Source organism: Heptranchias perlo, chromosome 6 (assembly GCF_035084215.1).
Source record: "Heptranchias perlo isolate sHepPer1 chromosome 6, sHepPer1.hap1, whole genome shotgun sequence".
Lineage (NCBI taxonomy): Eukaryota > Metazoa > Chordata > Chondrichthyes > Hexanchiformes > Hexanchidae > Heptranchias > Heptranchias perlo.
Window position 1 is genome coordinate 60,246,760 of NC_090330.1, and position 16,375 is coordinate 60,263,134.

General features: G+C 43.1%; 1 protein-coding gene across 2 annotated transcripts in view; it reads right to left on the bottom strand.

Annotated features, from left to right (window-relative positions):
• The window catches only part of ccdc82 (coiled-coil domain containing 82), a 79,568-nt gene extending 69,364 nt beyond the window's left edge, over positions 1–10,204 (bottom strand). For both annotated transcript variants that reach the window (XM_067985458.1, XM_067985459.1), the window contains exon 1: positions 10,122–10,204. The gene's annotated coding sequence lies outside the window, so the exon portion shown is untranslated. The remainder of the gene's footprint in view (positions 1–10,121) is intronic.
• Positions 10,205–16,375: the final 6,171 nt, after the last annotated feature.

Genomic DNA, 16,375 nt, shown 5'->3' on the forward strand with positions numbered 1-16,375 from the left:
AAAGACCAAGGGAAGTCTAGATTAAACTGCATTTATTTCAATGCAAGAAGTCTGATGGGCAAGGCAGATGAACTCAGGGCATGGATGGGCACATGGGACTGGGATGTTATAGCTATTACTGAAACATGGCTAAGGGAGGGGCAGGACTGGCAGCTCAATGTTTCAGGGTACAGATGCTATAGGAAAGATAGAGCAGGAGGTAAGAGAGGAGGGGGAGTTGCGTTCTTGATTAGGGAGAACATCACGGCAGTAGTGAGAGGGGATATATCAGAGGGTTCGCCCACGGAGTCTATATGGGTAGAACTGAAAAATAAGAAGGGAGAGATCACTTTGATAGGATTGTACTACAGACCCCCAAATAGTCAACGGGAAATTGAGGAGCAAATATGTAAGGAGATTACAGACAGCTGCAAGAAAAATAGGGTGGTAATAGTAGGGGACTTTAACTTTCCCAACATTGACTGGGACAGCCATAGCATTAGGGGCTTGGATGGAGAGAAATTTGTTGAGTGTATTCAGGAGGAATTTCTCATTCAGTATGTGGATGGCCCGACTAGAGAGGGGGCAAAACTTGACCTCCTCTTGGAAAATAAGGAAGGGCAGGTGACAGAAGTATTAGTGAGGGATCACTTTGGGACCAGTGATCATAATTCCATTAGTTTTAAGATAGCTATGGAGAATGATAGGTCTGGCCCAAAAGTTAAAATTCTAAATTAGGGAAAGGCCAATTTTGATGGTATTAGACAGGAACTTTCAGAAGTTGATTGGGAGAGTCTGTTGGCAGGCAAAGGGACGTCTGGTAAGTGGGAGGCCTTCAAAAGTGTGTTAACCAGGGTTCAGGGTAAGCACATTCCTTATAAAGTGAAGGACAAGGCTGGTAGAAGTAGGGAACCTTGGATGACTCGGGAGATTGAGGCCCTAGTCAGAAAGAAGAAGGAGGCATATGACATGCATAGGCAGCTGGGATCAAGTGGATCCCTTGAAGAGTATAGAGATTGCCGGAGTAGAGTTAAGAGAGAAATCAGGAGGGCAAAAAAGGGATATGAGATTGCTTTGGCAGATAAGGCAAAGGAGAATCCAAAGAGCTTCTACAAATACACAAAGGGCAAAAGAGTAACTAGGGAGAGAGTAGGGCCACTTAAGGATCAACAAGGTCATCTATGTGCGGAACCACTAGAGATGGGCGAGATCCTAAATGACTATTTCGCATCGGTATTTACGGTTGAGAAAGGCATGGATGTTAGGGAACTTGGGGAAATAAATAGTGATGTCTTGAGGAGTGTACATATTACAGAGAGGGAGGTGCTGGAAGTCTTAACGCGCATCAAGGTAGATAAATCTCCGGGACCTGATGAAATGTATCCCAGGACGTTATGGGAGGTTAGGGAGGAAATTGCGGGTCCCCTAGCAGAGATATTTCAATCATCGACAGCTACAGGTGAGGTGCCTGAAGATTGGAGGGTAGCAAATGTTGTGCCTTTGATTGAGAAGGGCGGCAGGGAAAAGCCTGGGAACTACAGACCGGTGAGCCTGACATCCGTAGTGGGTAAGTTGTTAGAGGGTATTCTGAGAGACAGGATCTACGGGCATTTGGAGAGGCAGGGACTGATTAGGAACAGCCAGCATGGTTTTGTGAGAGGAAAATCATGTCTCACAAATTTGATTGAGTTTTTTGAAGGGGTAACCAAGAAGATAGATGAGGGCTGTGCAGTAGACGTGGTCTACATGGACTTTAGCAAAGCCTTTGACAAGGTACCGCATGGTAGGTTGTTACATAAGGTTAAATCTCACGGGATCCAAGGTGAGGTAGCCAATTGGATACAAAATTGGATTGACGGCAGAAGACAGAGGGTGGTTGTAGAGGGTTGTTTTTCAAACTGGAGGCCCGTGACCAGCGGTGTGCCTCAGGGATCGGTGCTGGGTCCGCTGTTATTTGTTATTTATATTAATGATTTGGATGAGAATTTAGGAGGCATGGTTAGTAAGTTTGCAGATGACACCAAGATTGGTGGCATTGTGGACAGTGAAGAAGGTTATCTAGGATTGCAACGGGATCTTGATAAATTGGGCCAGTGGGCCGATGAATGGCAGATGGAGTTTAATTTAGATAAATGTGAGGTGATGCATTTTGGTAGATCAAATCGGGCCAGGACCTACTCCGTTAATGGTAGGGCGTTAGGCAGAGTTATAGAACAAAGAGATCTAGGAGTACAGGTTCATAGCTCCTTGAAAGTGGAGTCACAGGTGGATAGGGTGGTGAAGAAGGCATTCAGCATGCTTGGTTTCATTGGTCAGAACATTGAATACAGGAGTTGGGATGTCTTGTTGAAGTTGTACAAGACATTAGTAAGGCCACACTTGGAATACTGTGTACAGTTCTGGTCACCCTATTATTGAAAGGATATTATTAAACTAGAAAGAGTGCAGAAAAGATTTACTAGGATGCTACCGGGACTTGATGGTTTGACTTATAGGGAGAGGTTGGATAGACTGAGACTTTTTTCCCTGGAGAGTAGGAGGTTTCGGGATGATCTTATAGAAGTCTATAAAATAATGAGGGGCATAGATAAGGTAGATAGTCAAATTTTTTTCCCCAAAGGTAGGGGAGTCTATAACGAGGGGGCATAGATTTAAGGTGAGAGGGGAGAGATACAAAAGGGTCCAGAGGGGCAATTTTTTCACTCAAAGGGTGGTGAGTGTCTGGAACGAGCTGCCAGAGGCAGTAGTAGAGGTGGGTACAATTTTGTCTTTTAAAAAGCATTTGGACAGTTACATGGGTAAGATGGGTATAGAGGGATATGGGCCAAGTGCAAGCAATTGGGACCAGCTTAGTGGTATAAACTGGGCGACATGGACATGTTGGGCCGAAGGGCCTGTTTCCATGTTGTAAACTTCTATGATTCTATAAAAGAAATCAAATGGAACATAAATATAGAGGGGAATCAAAACACATAAAATGTATAAGTGTGGTTAAAGAAAGACTAGGGCTGATTACAGAGGAAAATGGAAATCGTATAGAGCATGAAGGAATGGCGGAGATACTAAATTAGTACTTTGCATCAGTTTTCGCAGAAGAGTGTGCTGGTGGGAATGAACTGGATCAAGAGGAGCAGGTAGAGCAATTTGATAGAATAACTATAGGTGCGGAAGTAATACTGGATTAATTGGTGGAATCCAAAGTGGACTAGGTACTGGGCCCTGATGCTATGTATCCAAGAATGCTGAGATGTCAGAAGGGAAATAGCAGAGGTTCAGTCCACAATCTTTCAGACATCCATAGATATGGAAATTCTGCCAGAGCACTAGAGGATTGTCAATGTAACACCTCTGTTCAAAAAGGGAGAAAAGGATAAACCAGGTAACTATACAGCAGTGAGCCTAACATTAGTCATGGATAAGATACTAGAGGTCATAATATAAGATTAAAATATTATTCACTTGGAAAGATATGGGTTAATTATGGACAACCAGCACTAATTTGTAAAAGAAAGTCATGCCTGACAAATTTTATTAAATTCTTTAAGGAAATAATGGAGTGTATCGATAAATGAAATGCTATGGATGCTGTATCTATGGGTTTTCAAAAGGTGTTTGATAATTAGGAAACCGATGGTAAAATAAGGCACACGTATTAATGGTAAAATGGCAGCATGAATAGGGAATTTAGTTAAAGGACAGAAAACAAGGAGTAATGGATAATGGATCATTTTCAGACTGGGAGGTATGTAAACTACGGTGTCCCCAGGGGTCAGTTTTGGGACTATTGCTCTTCCCAATATATAGAAATTATCTGAATTTGAATATGGGGGCACAATATTACAATTTGCAAGCACAAAAATAGGGACTATAGTTAACAGTGAAAATGACTGTAAGCAACTTCAGGAGGACACAGACAGCTTATAAGATGGGACAGATAGATGTCAGATGAATTTTAATGCAGAGAAATTGGATTAATATCTTTGGGGAAGAATAATGAGAGGAAATATATATTAAATGGTAAAACTTTAAAAACAGTAGAGGAACAGAAAGACTTCGAAGTTCAGATACACAAATCTTCAAAAGTAAGAGGACAAGTTGACAAAGTAGTAACAAAAAAGTGTATGGAATCTACAATTTTATAAATAGGATCACAGAATAAAAAGTAAAACAATAATGCTAAACCTCTACAAATCATCAGTTAAGCCACAGTAAGAATATTGTGTCCAGTTTTGGGAGCCTTACTTGAGGAAGGATGTCAAGACCATGGAGAGTGAGCAGAAGAGATTTACTAAGACGACACCAGGATGAAAGGCTTCAGTTATGAGGACAGACCAGAGAAACAGGCACTCTTTTCATCAGAACAAAGAAGGTTGGAGAAAATGTGATAGACAGCTTCAAAATTATAAGAATTATGATAAGGTAAATTGGGAACAACTATTTTTACTGGTCGATGAGTTGGTGACAAAATACAAGAAGACATTAATAAACTTGCAGAGCGGCCGTGTAATTGGCAAATGTATTTCCATAGGTGTGAGGTGGTGTGTTTTGGTAGGAAGAATAAGGAGGCCACATACTGCTTGGATAAGTAGAGTCTAAATGGGGTAGAGGAGCAAATGGATCCCGGGGATGAGGGGGCGGACATATGAGGAGAGGTTGAGTAGATTGGTACTCTACTCATTGGAGTTCAGAAGAATGAGTGGCGATCTTATTGAAACATATAAGATTGTGAAGGGGCTTGATCGGGTGGATGCGGTAAGGATGTTCCCAAGGATGGGTGAAACTAGAACTAGGGGGCATAATCTTAGAATAAGGGGCTGCTCTTTCAAAACTGAGATGAGGAGAAACTTCTTCACTCAGAGGGTAGTAGGTCTGTGGAATTTGCTGCCCCAGGAAGCTGTGGAAGCTACATCATTAAATAAATTTAAAACAGAAATAGACAGTTTCCTAGAAGTAAAGGGAATTAGGGGTTACAGGGAGCGGGCAGGAAATTGGACATGAAGCTGAGTTCGGATCGGTCAAGGTCCTGTGGGTGGCGGAGCGGGCCCAGGGGCTGAGTGGCCGGGTCCTGCTCCTACTTCTTGTTTCTTTAGATTTGAGGTTAGGATCAGATCAGCCATGATCTTATTGAATGGCGGAGCAGGCTCGAGGGGCTGATTGGCCTACTCCTGCTCCTATTTCTTATGTTCTTATGATCTCGGGGTACAGATACACAAATCATTACAAGTAGCAACATAGGTTAATAAGGCCATAAAAAGGCAAACTAAGCACTGGTTGTTCATTTCTAGAGGGATAGAATTGAAAAGCAGATAAGTTATGTTAAACTTGTATAGGACCTTGGTTAGACCATACTTGGAGTACTGTGCACAGCTCTGGTCTCCATATTACAAAAAGGATATAGAGGCATTGGAGAAGGTGCAAAAAAAGATTCACAAGGATGATACCAGAACTGAAAGGATATAAATATCAGGAAAGGCTGAACAGGCTGGGGCTCTTTTCCTTGGAAATAAGAAGGCTGAGGGATGACCTGATAGAGGCTTTTAAGATAATGAAAGGGCTTGATAAGGTAGACGTAGAGAAAATATTTCCACTTGTGGTGGAGTCCAAAACTAGAAGTCATAAATATAAGATAGTCACTGATAAATCCAATAGGGAATTCAGGAGAAACTTCTTTACCCAGAGAGCGGTAAGAATGTGGAACACGCTATCACAAGGAGTAGTTGAGGTAAATAGCATAGATGCATTTAAGGGGAAGCTAGATAAGCACATGAGGGAGAAAGGAATAGAAGGGTATGCTGATGGAGTTAGATGAAGAGGGGTGGAAGGAGGCTCGCGTGGAGCATAAATGTCGGCATGGACCAGTTGGGCCGAATGGCCTGTTTCTGTGCCGTAGACTCAATGTAACCAGAAGGCATAAATTAAGATAACTATCAAAAGAATGATAGGAAAGGGTTAGAAGAATTTTTTTTATATACAGGCAGGAGTTAGGACAGGAAAACCCTACCAGAAACAATGGTGAAAGCAAAACCATAACAGCTTTTAAAAATTGTAAACAATTTTACAACACCAAGTTATAGTCCAGCAATTTTATTTTAAATTCACAAGCTTTCGGAGGCTACCTCCTTCCTCAGGTGAACGATGTGGAAATGATTTCATTTCCACATCGTTCACCTGAGGAAGGAGGTAGCCTCCGAAAGCTTGTGAATTTAAAATAAAATTGCTGGACAATAACTTGGTGTTGTAAAATTGTTTACAATTGTCAACCCCAGTCCATCACCGGCATCTCCACAGCTTTTAAAAAGAAAGTGGATAAATGTGAAAAAGGAAAATTAATGCCTAAAAAGAAAGAGTAGAGAAATGGGACCATGGATAGCTCATTCAGAGAACGGACAGTGGCACAATGGGCAGAATGGCCTCCTTCTGTGATGTAAAATTATATCATTCTAAAACAGAAAGTCTGTCTGTATTATGTGTGAGGGAAATTTTGCTTTTGATTCCTATGTTCTCTACTTCTTCAGTACCAATTTTCTGCTATTTTATTTTCAGCCAAACAATGAAGTGTGATGGCAAAATGCTGATACCAAATGTTAACACTGTATAAATGTTGACATTTAAATGTTACTGAAAAATTGTGACATAGGAAGCAAGGTTAACGTGTGCAGGAAGTGTGTGTCTTCCTGTCCTAACAACCCCCTGTATGTAAAAAAAAATTCTTCTAACCCTTTCCCATCATTCTTTTGACAGTTATCTTAATATATGCCTTCTAGTTACATCGAGTCTACGGCACCGAAACAGGCCAATCGGCCCAACTGGTCTATGCCAGCGTTTATGCTCCACACGAGCCTTAAGTGAGTAGAGGGTTTCTGCCTCTACCACCCTTTCAGGCTGTGTGTTCAAGACCCCCACCACCACCCACTGGGTGAAAAAAACTTTCCTCATTTCCGCTCTAATCCTTGTACCAATCACTTTAAATCTATGCCCCCTGGTTATTGACCCCTCCGCTGAGGGAAATAGGTCCTTCCTATCCACTCTATCTAGGCCCCTCATAATTTTGTACACCTCAATCAAATCACCCCTCAGCCTCCTCTGTTCCAACGAAAACAACCTCAGCCTATCCGATCTGTCATCATAGCTGAAATTCTCCAATCCTGGCAACATCCTCTTAGATCTCCTCTGCACCCTCTCTAGTGCAATTACATTGTTCCAGTAATGTGGTGTCCAGAACTGTGCGCAGGGCTGAAGGGTTCTCAAAATTCCCACATTTTTCATATCATCAACAAGGATGTAACTTATGGACTTTTATGACATGCCCGGGCTTGTTGGGTGCAGTGTGGATTGTTGCCTGAAAACCAGACAATGAGAGAAGACAGAATACGCATTCTTCCCTTTAAAACAATCAACCCAGAGAAAGACTTCATCTTACACGAAACTAAAGCCCATCAAAACCTTTCATAAATTATCGCTACTAACTACTAAAGCAGGAAGGTAGCAATCTATGCAATTATGCAAACCCATCAATACTTCACATATACAATGGCTTTCAGTTCAAGACTAGTAACGGGGACAGGAAGCCAACAATCACCTGAAGAAGCCCACCATAATCAGACAAAGAACTAACCTTGTTTTGGACTCAGATAAGAAATTCGAAAAACAGTATAACTGGGCCACCAGTTACGAACAGGGGGGGGGGGGGGGGGGGGGGTTTGTTTTGGAACAGGTTTTAAACAGCAGTTTTGGAGCAGCAACAAGGCGCAACCGCAGCCCTCCACGAAGATCGCCCACCCACAACTGCGCCTTACCGCACCAACAGACTCTATCCAACTGAAGAACCTTCGCAGATTCCACAGACCAGAACCACGTGGGGATGGCAGGGCCCAGAGGACACAAAGAGCGTATCCCAAAACTGCAACCGGCTTACCTGGCTGGATTTCGAACTGTCAAGGAACCCTGGTTGGTGAGCATGATCCCTGACCTCTCCTAGTTCAATTTAGTTAGGTTTTGGGGGTGGGACAAGGGTAAGGGGATTAGTAGGGTGATTTTCCCTCGTTATGCCGTGTGTTCCCCATTCTTAACTAAGTGTACTTTGTATGTCTGTATAATCTCAGTGTTATCCTAATGTTATAAGTTCATTTGTGATTTCAATAAACCCAGTTTTTTTCTTGCACCAAAACCAGTTGTCTGCTGCACTTTGTCACAACCCCCAAATAAGTCCAAGGTCTAGAACCCAGGGAGTGGGAGCGATTCGGACCGCTCAGAAGTCAGAGGTGAAGCTGACACACACCACCACCCCCTACAGTACTCATCAAGCTGTGGCCTAACTAGTGTTTTATACAGTTCCAGCATAACATCCCTGCTTTTGTATTCTATGCCTCGGCTAATAAAAGAAAGCATTCCATATGCCTTCTTAACCACCTTATCTACCTGTCCTGCTACCTTCAGGGATCTGTGGACATGCACTTCAAGGTCCCTCACTTCCTCTACACCTCTCAGTATCATCCCATTTATTGTGTTTGCTCTCCCCAAATGCATTACCTCACACTTCTCCAGATTGAACTCCATTTGCCACTTTTCTGCCCATCTGACCAGTCCATTGATATCTTCCTGCATTAGCAATGGAGGCTAGGTGCTCAGCAACAGCAGTTTCCTGAATTCAGGGTTAGAATTCCGTGGTTTTCCACTGCTTCAAGTATATCCAAATACACAGAGAACAATTGATACCCAGGAGTGACTGATTACAAGATGGTAACTTTAATTGAGGATTACAGATGACATCATAAGTTACATGAGTAAAGAATGAGTTATATCTAAGTGTCTATTGAAACCTGGGGTTAAGATTACACCTTTGAAAATCATTCTGATACTGTTTGTAGTTAAACAGTTATTTACATTTTATTTGTTTTTACACCATTTTTGTGGATGTTAATGCAGATGGCAATTGTCAACATAATCCATGCACTTGATGCCATTCACAATGGGACATTAATAACTGGAGCATCATTACTGTAAAGTAACGCTCTGCATTTGATTACTGGGAAATTCCACCTCCAGTACATCCATTATATGCTGTTAATGTACATAAAATAGATAGCTGGGAGCACTTGGGATAGTAATCACAACAGTTGTTTCCAATGATGTCATAAATCCAAAACAGCAATGCTCAAATGGTTTTCATGATGATTGGAAACCCAAGGGTTGATATTATTCAATTTTGGTTCTCTTCTGTTCTACTGACAACATGCCAACTTGTGCATTCCATGTCCTTGAAGCACATTAATGAAGGACTAATCACTGCAAGTTTATTAAATGATAATCTATAATTTAGATGCATTCAAGGAGGAGCTAGATATATTTCTTAATGCTAAAGGGATCAAGGGATATGGGGAAAAAGTGGGAACAGGCGACTGAGTTAGACGATCAGCCATGATCATTTTGAATGGCGCAGCAGGCCCGAAGGGCAGAATGGCCTACTCTTGCTCCTATTTTCTATAATTCATTACCAGTAAGTAAAATGTTTAGCATAGCCATAGTAAGACGTTGTCAGTAAATTCAAGTAATTCAGAGAATTTCAGATAATGTCATAAGCTGCAAGTAAAGCTTGTATAATTTGTTCATTGATATCACTTTTAATTGTTTGAAAGTGAATTTTTGATTTTCTTTAAAACATTTTCCCAAGTAATACCTATGACATCAAGTTGACAGTGTGATTGCTGTGTGACATGGACCCTCATTGGAGATCAGATTTAGATAAACACCTTCCTATGTCATGTAACGCTTCTGTTAACCAGCTGACGTGCTGAACATCCACAGAATGATTGGGTATTAAACTGAGCGTTATCAACATGGCACAAACCGAGAATTGTAAGGTTGGTTTCCCACGTCAATCACACCGCCCGCCCGCCCCTCGTTCCATCACAAGGCACTGGGTCAGTCTGGGTCTGGGCTGGGATTCGATGGCAAGAGCAGCGCTCCAGAGGGAGAATCTGGAGCTGCACTTTCACATACTTGCAGTGCAACGCATTCTGCAATCCTTAAACTAAACAGCTTTTAAAAAGTACACATGGGATGATTTTCTTTAAAACTACTACCTTTTATAAGCGTAATTGATTCACGAGCGTCTACAAACAGGAACTAATCCCTGAACTCACCAGACGAATGGTTTCCCGCTTGCTTCCTCCACCGCCTCCTCTGATTTAATTGTTATTAGAGAGCTTTGCCTGTGGCCCTTTTCCCTCATGAAACAACTACGACGCTTTCGCTTCCGCTCTTTTTTTTGCGAGAGAGACAAGACGTTTGTGTTGTCAAAATAAACCGCCTTCAGTCATAGGTTCACACACGCCCACTATGGTTTAGTGGCGGGAGGGCCGTTTGAAATTGTATAATGAAATGAAAGTACCGAATGGTGTGGGTCAGTGAAGGCAGTTCTGAAATGGAAGCAAAATGTCTGTTGGTAGCTTTCAGCATAATAATGAAAGTGAAGGCGCATGGCTCCAATTGATTCCGTGGAACAGCATTTCAAAGTATTGTAAACCTACACTTGCATGAAAATAAATAAATAAAACATATTCCACCTATATATTTGCATTCATTCATATAACTCGAGTAAATAAAAAATGGAGGAAGAAACGTTTTTAAAAGTATTAATGATTTTTAAAACACTAATGCTGGCACTTGCCATATACAAAACCCCAAAACATAATTTTTTAAAAAGACTTCTTTAGTTAGTAATAAATAGCTGTGTTATCATTTTTTTCCTAAACAAAAAAGCAGTATAGAGATATTTCTGCCTTTAATTCTGTTCAACATGAATTTTTTTTTGGCTACTGACATCATTCATTTCCACATAACCAGCTAGTCATTCGCATGTTTTATACATATAGATTTTTCTAGAAATATCCAAATTGTTGCATAGTGTGATTCCCAGCTAATAGCACAAATGTTTTTTTCAGTTCCCACAGTAATGCACTGCAATTTCCAAAGTAATGAGGCATTGTAATTTGCCTTGTTAATTAGCTCTGTGATGTCAGTGTGATGTGTTACTTATTTCTGGGAACTGAGTTGACCGCAATTTACGGTCAAATGCCAGTCATCAATGCTGTGAGGTTATAAAATTATTGTGAATATTGGTAGGTAGCAGGAATCCTAAGGACCCTCCAGCCTAACTCCAGGACAGGGGCTCGCTCCATTTTCATTACCAAAGTGGTTGCTGCATTAAACAAAAGCAATTGAATGAGACATAGAACTCAAATTGTCAATCTGTGTAGCAAGCTCTGTTGGTCATACCTCAGGCCTTTGCTGCAAGTGCACTTTATGTGGATGATGGGCTTGTCTGCAGTGATTCCCAGTCGAGTAGCCGAACAATACTCACTGTCTTACCACAGGGTGACTGGCATCTATGGAACCATACCCCAGCACGGCTGCTTTCAGGGCAGGGGGAAATTGGCACAGAAAAACAAGGTTTTGTTAAAAATACAGATCATTTCAACATTGCTTGAGATGTTGAGTAAATTAATTAGATTTATCATAGAATCTGAAAGGTCCCACAGGTTGGGATAGTCAGTGCAGAATCTACTACTGCAACATTACCTATGTTCACAGCTTCTTGTGATTATAAACTGTAGAGGAACTGTATCTTGTAATATTTATAGTTTCTACATAACTGCATCAAACACTTGATATGAGCCCAAACATATGCTATTTTGTGTACATTTTCATCAACCTGGAAATGAAAGTATCAGAGGAAGTATGAAGTTATTAATACTAATTTTACTTATATCTACCGTATTCCGGCCAGTTCAAAGGCTGATGGGACATTTAAGCCTCTAGCCTGCGAGAGAAAGAGAGAGAGGAAGAATGAACCATGAAAGCGTCCAAGGTGGTCCTGGGTGAAATGGAATCAAAAGTGAATGATTGAGTGTCTTACAGACTATTGCTAGAGGCTCACTACGTTCACTGCTCTCATCAGCAGAGTGTAATTTTAAAAGAACAGGACTTTTACTGATGTCATTTATAGATGAGCACTGTTCTGTATGTGTCCTATTTGTTTCATTCTGTAAATAAACTGAACCAATTATCTGACTCCAGGTCAAATGTGGTTTGCTGATAATATTGTCTTTTGGAATGGCTTGTTGAGAAACAAAGTGCAGTGGGTGCTAAGGGGCTAGGATTGTGTGAGTTCTAAAGAATATGGGGGCATAATTTTAATATGGCGGCGGAAACTCGGGGTGGGCGAATAGTTGCATGAAAAGTTTTCTACGCGATCGTGACTAAATTGAAGGCCCTTAATGCAACTTCTGGGTTTCACGTCTCCAAGCTGCACAGCGGGCGTAATGCACACCCGAATGACGTGCTGTGAACTGGAGTATTTAAAGGGGATGATGCCACCGTGGATAGTGAGGGAGAAAGGAAGAATGTGCAGAGATGCAGCATCAAAGGAGTATGGCAGCACCCGGCTTCAACAACTCTTCCCTTGAACTCTTGCTACTGGCTAGTGTGACGAGCAGGACGGAGATACTGTACCTGGGTGATCGAAGGAAGCGCCCTGCTTCTGTCACCAAGAAGGCCTGGCTCAAGGTGGCAGAAGAGCTGAGCAGCAGGAGCATGGTGGCAAGGACGTGGGTACAGTGCAGGAAGCGCTTTAAGGACCTAACCAGGTCAGGAAAAGTGAGTACAGTTATTGATGCACCTACATCCTGTGGTGTACATTACCCCCCTCACACTCTGTCTTGCTAAGCCTACACCAAGACATCACTCCTCACACCCAGTTAAGTCTCATTATCAATTACCTTCACTTTCTGTGCACTCACCTCCCCATTTGTGAACCCACCACTCCCACTTACCCCAATCCTGATGCAGTGTGATGAATCTGTGTGATACTCACCCTCTGATGCATCTGTTTCATTGGCAGCCCCACCCAAAGCAATGCATCAATCGGGTGACCATGTCACCTTCACTCACTCACACATCTGTTCTTTCTCCCCTTGTAGGAGAAGAGAGCACAAAATGCACGGGAGAGGAGTAGGACTGGAGGGGGGGGCCACAACAAATAGTGCCCCTGACAGATGCGGAGGAGGAGGCCTTGGATCTCAGCCGCACGGTTGAATGCCTGGCTGTCGGAGATGGCGAGACCGGCAACCCGCAAACAGCTGGTGACAGAATTCACACACATCAAGAATTGATGTTATCAATGATTGACCTATTACAGACCTCAGTATATTCATTGCAAACTAACTTCTGCAATGATTGTTAATATTGCTTTATGTTCTCTTCCTGGGCTTTCAAGGAATGATGAGGCATGCGCCATGGAAGAGGCCAATTCCTTAGAGGAGCTCAATTCCTCTGGGGGCGCACCATCTAATCATATCCAGCGCAGATACTCGCACCTCGGTGGGTCCTGTTAGACAGCTAGTTGGGTTGTCACCTGGTGATTCACCACTCACAAGTGTGCACGAACAGACATTGGTGGCAGGGGCAGCTGTGGAGAGTCCACGTCTGGGGGCGCGGCCCTCTCCAAGCTCTGCTCAGCTGGACACAGGTGCTGAACCAAGAAGGCCATCATTGAGAATGATAGAGGTAAGCTGCACCTTTGTGAAGTACTGGAAACCGTGCCACGCACACTCTCCACAATAGTGGAGCGGACGGAGGAGTCCAACTCCAGTATTAGTGGATTGGTGGCACAGGTAAGTGTGGAAATGTCTGCAATGGAGAGAATGGCAGCCTTCATTGAGCATCAAGCACGGCTCTCAAATGAGTCCATTCAGGCCATGACAATGGTCGTGGGGACTCAGGATGCCAACATGTCTGCTGCCTTAGGCAGGTAGATACATTAGCCGTGGCCTTCGAACGCGTCACAGATCTGCTCCAAGCTGCTGTCCAGCAAAGTGGTAGGGGTGATGTGGCCCTGGCCCAGGAGAGGGATGATGGTGAAAGGGGACATAGAATCATAGAAAGTTACGGCACGGAAGGAGGCCATTCGGCCCATCGTGTCCGTGCTGGCTGAGAAAGAGCTATCCAGTTTAATCCCGCTTTCCAGCACTTGGTCCGTAGCCCTGTAGGTTACGGCATTTCAAGTGCACATTCAAGTACTTTTTAAATAAGTTGAGGGTTTCTGCCTCCACCACCCTTTCAGGCAGTGAGTTCCAGACCCCCACCACCCTCTGGGTGAAAAAAATTCTCCTCAGCTCCTCTCTAATCCTTCTACCAATTAGTTTAAATCTATGCCCCCTGGTCACTGACCCCTCTTCTAAGGGAAATAGGTCCTCCCTATCCACTCTATCTAGTCCTGTCATAATTTTATATACCTCAATTAAATCACCCCTCAGACCCCTTTTTTCAAAAAAAACATCCCCAGCCTATCCAATCTTTTCTCATAGCTAAAATTCTCCAGCCCTAGCAACATCCTCATAAATCTCCTCTGTACCCTCTCTAAACCAATCACATCTTTCCTGTAATGTGGTGACCAGAACTGTATGCAGTACTCAAGCTGTGGCCTAACCAATGTTTTATACAGTTCTAGCATAACCTCCGTGCTCTTATATTCTATGCCTCAGCTAATAAAGGAAAGTGTCCCGTATGCCTTTTTAACCACCTTATCTACCTGTCCTGCTACCTCCAGGGATCTGTGGACATGCATTCCAAGGTCCCTTTGTTCCTCTAGACCTCTCAGTATCCTCCCATTTATTGTGTATTCCCTTGCCTTGTTTGCCCTCCCCAAATGCATTACCTCACACTTCTCTGGATTGAATTCCATTTGCCACTTTTCTGCCCACCTGACCAGTCCATTGATATCTCCCTGCAGTCTACAGCTTTCCTCCTCACTATCAACCACACGGCCAATTTTTATATCATCTGCAAACTTCTTGATCAAGCCCCCCACATTCAAGTCCAAATCATTAATATATACCACAAAAAGCAAGGGATCTAGTATTGAGCCTTGCAGAACTCCACTGGAAACAGCCTTCCAGTCGCATAAACATCCATCAACCATTATTCTTTGCTTCTGCCACTGGGCCAATTTTGGATTAATTAACTACTTTCTCCTGGATTCCATGGGCTTTTACTTTTTTGACATGAGGGACCTTGTCAAAAGCCTTGTTAAAATCCATGTAGACTACATCAAACGCATTACCCTCATCAACTCCCCTTTTTACCTCCTCAAAAAATTCAATCAGGTTAGTCAGACACAACCTTCCCTTAAGAAATCCGTGCTGACTGTCCTTGATTAACCCATGCCTTTCTAAATGACGATTTATCCTGTCCCTCAGAATTGATACCAATAATTTGCCCACCACCGAGGTTAGACTGACTGGCCTCTAATTACTCGGTCTACCTCTTCCTCCCTTTTTAAATAACGGTACAACGTTAGCAGTCCTCCAATCTTCCGGCACCACACCTGTAGCCAGGGAGGATCGGAAAATGATGGTCAGAGTCTCCGCTATTTCCTCCCTTGCTTCTCTTAACAGCCTGGGATACATTTCATCCGGGCCTGGCGATTTATCTACTTTCAAAGATGCTAAACCCCTTAATATTTCCTCTCTCACTATGTTTATCCCATCCAATATTTCACACTCCTCCTCCTCATGGAAGTGGGGACTCCACTCCACTCAAAGCGCTCCCATGTCTCACCCATTGCCCCCCCCACCCCCCAACGAATAACCGCAATGCTGCCTCCTCTCCCGATGGCCGAGTCTGCATTTGCACAGGTGCAGGTGGAGCAGTCTTTGGAGGGGCCCTCATGGGCTCCAAAACTTAGAGGTCATAGGCTGAAAGCATCTAAGCAGTCAGGGCATGAACATAAGCAACCTGCCACTACCTCTGCTGAAGCCACAGTGGATGCACCACATAAAAGTGATAGGAAGAGGAAGGCTAAGGTTTTGTGATCACCAAGGGTGTCTGACAGACTGTCATGTTTTTCATTTATATTTGTTTTTTGTTAAATACACATTAAATGTTATAACTCTCACCACCCTGCCATGTCTTGTCCATTCTTGAGTCTCTTTGTGAACACGCCCTTTCATGTGCTTCATCATGAACGCCAAGACTTGATGCCACCCATTGGCAGCGTTTACAATGGGTGTATGCATGGTTGAAGGACTGTTCTGTGCAAGCCGGGGTGGGGGTGGGGTGGGGGGTTGCTGGTGTTTGTGGTGGTGGTTGTTCCAGGTGGTCTGAGTACTTCACTATCTTCAGTTTACAGATCTCCTTATTAGAACCTGTTAGATATGTGAATTCCTGGCATCATGAGCAGCCATGTGCAATGAGTTGCCCATTTCCACCCTCCTTATCCTCCTCCTCCTCCTCCTCCTCTTCCTCCTCCAATGTTGCCAGTAGATGAGGATGCTTCATGAGCGTATTGGAGCCCCTCCATCTGTAACCCTCTTTGTTGAGTGATGTTGTGCAGGAC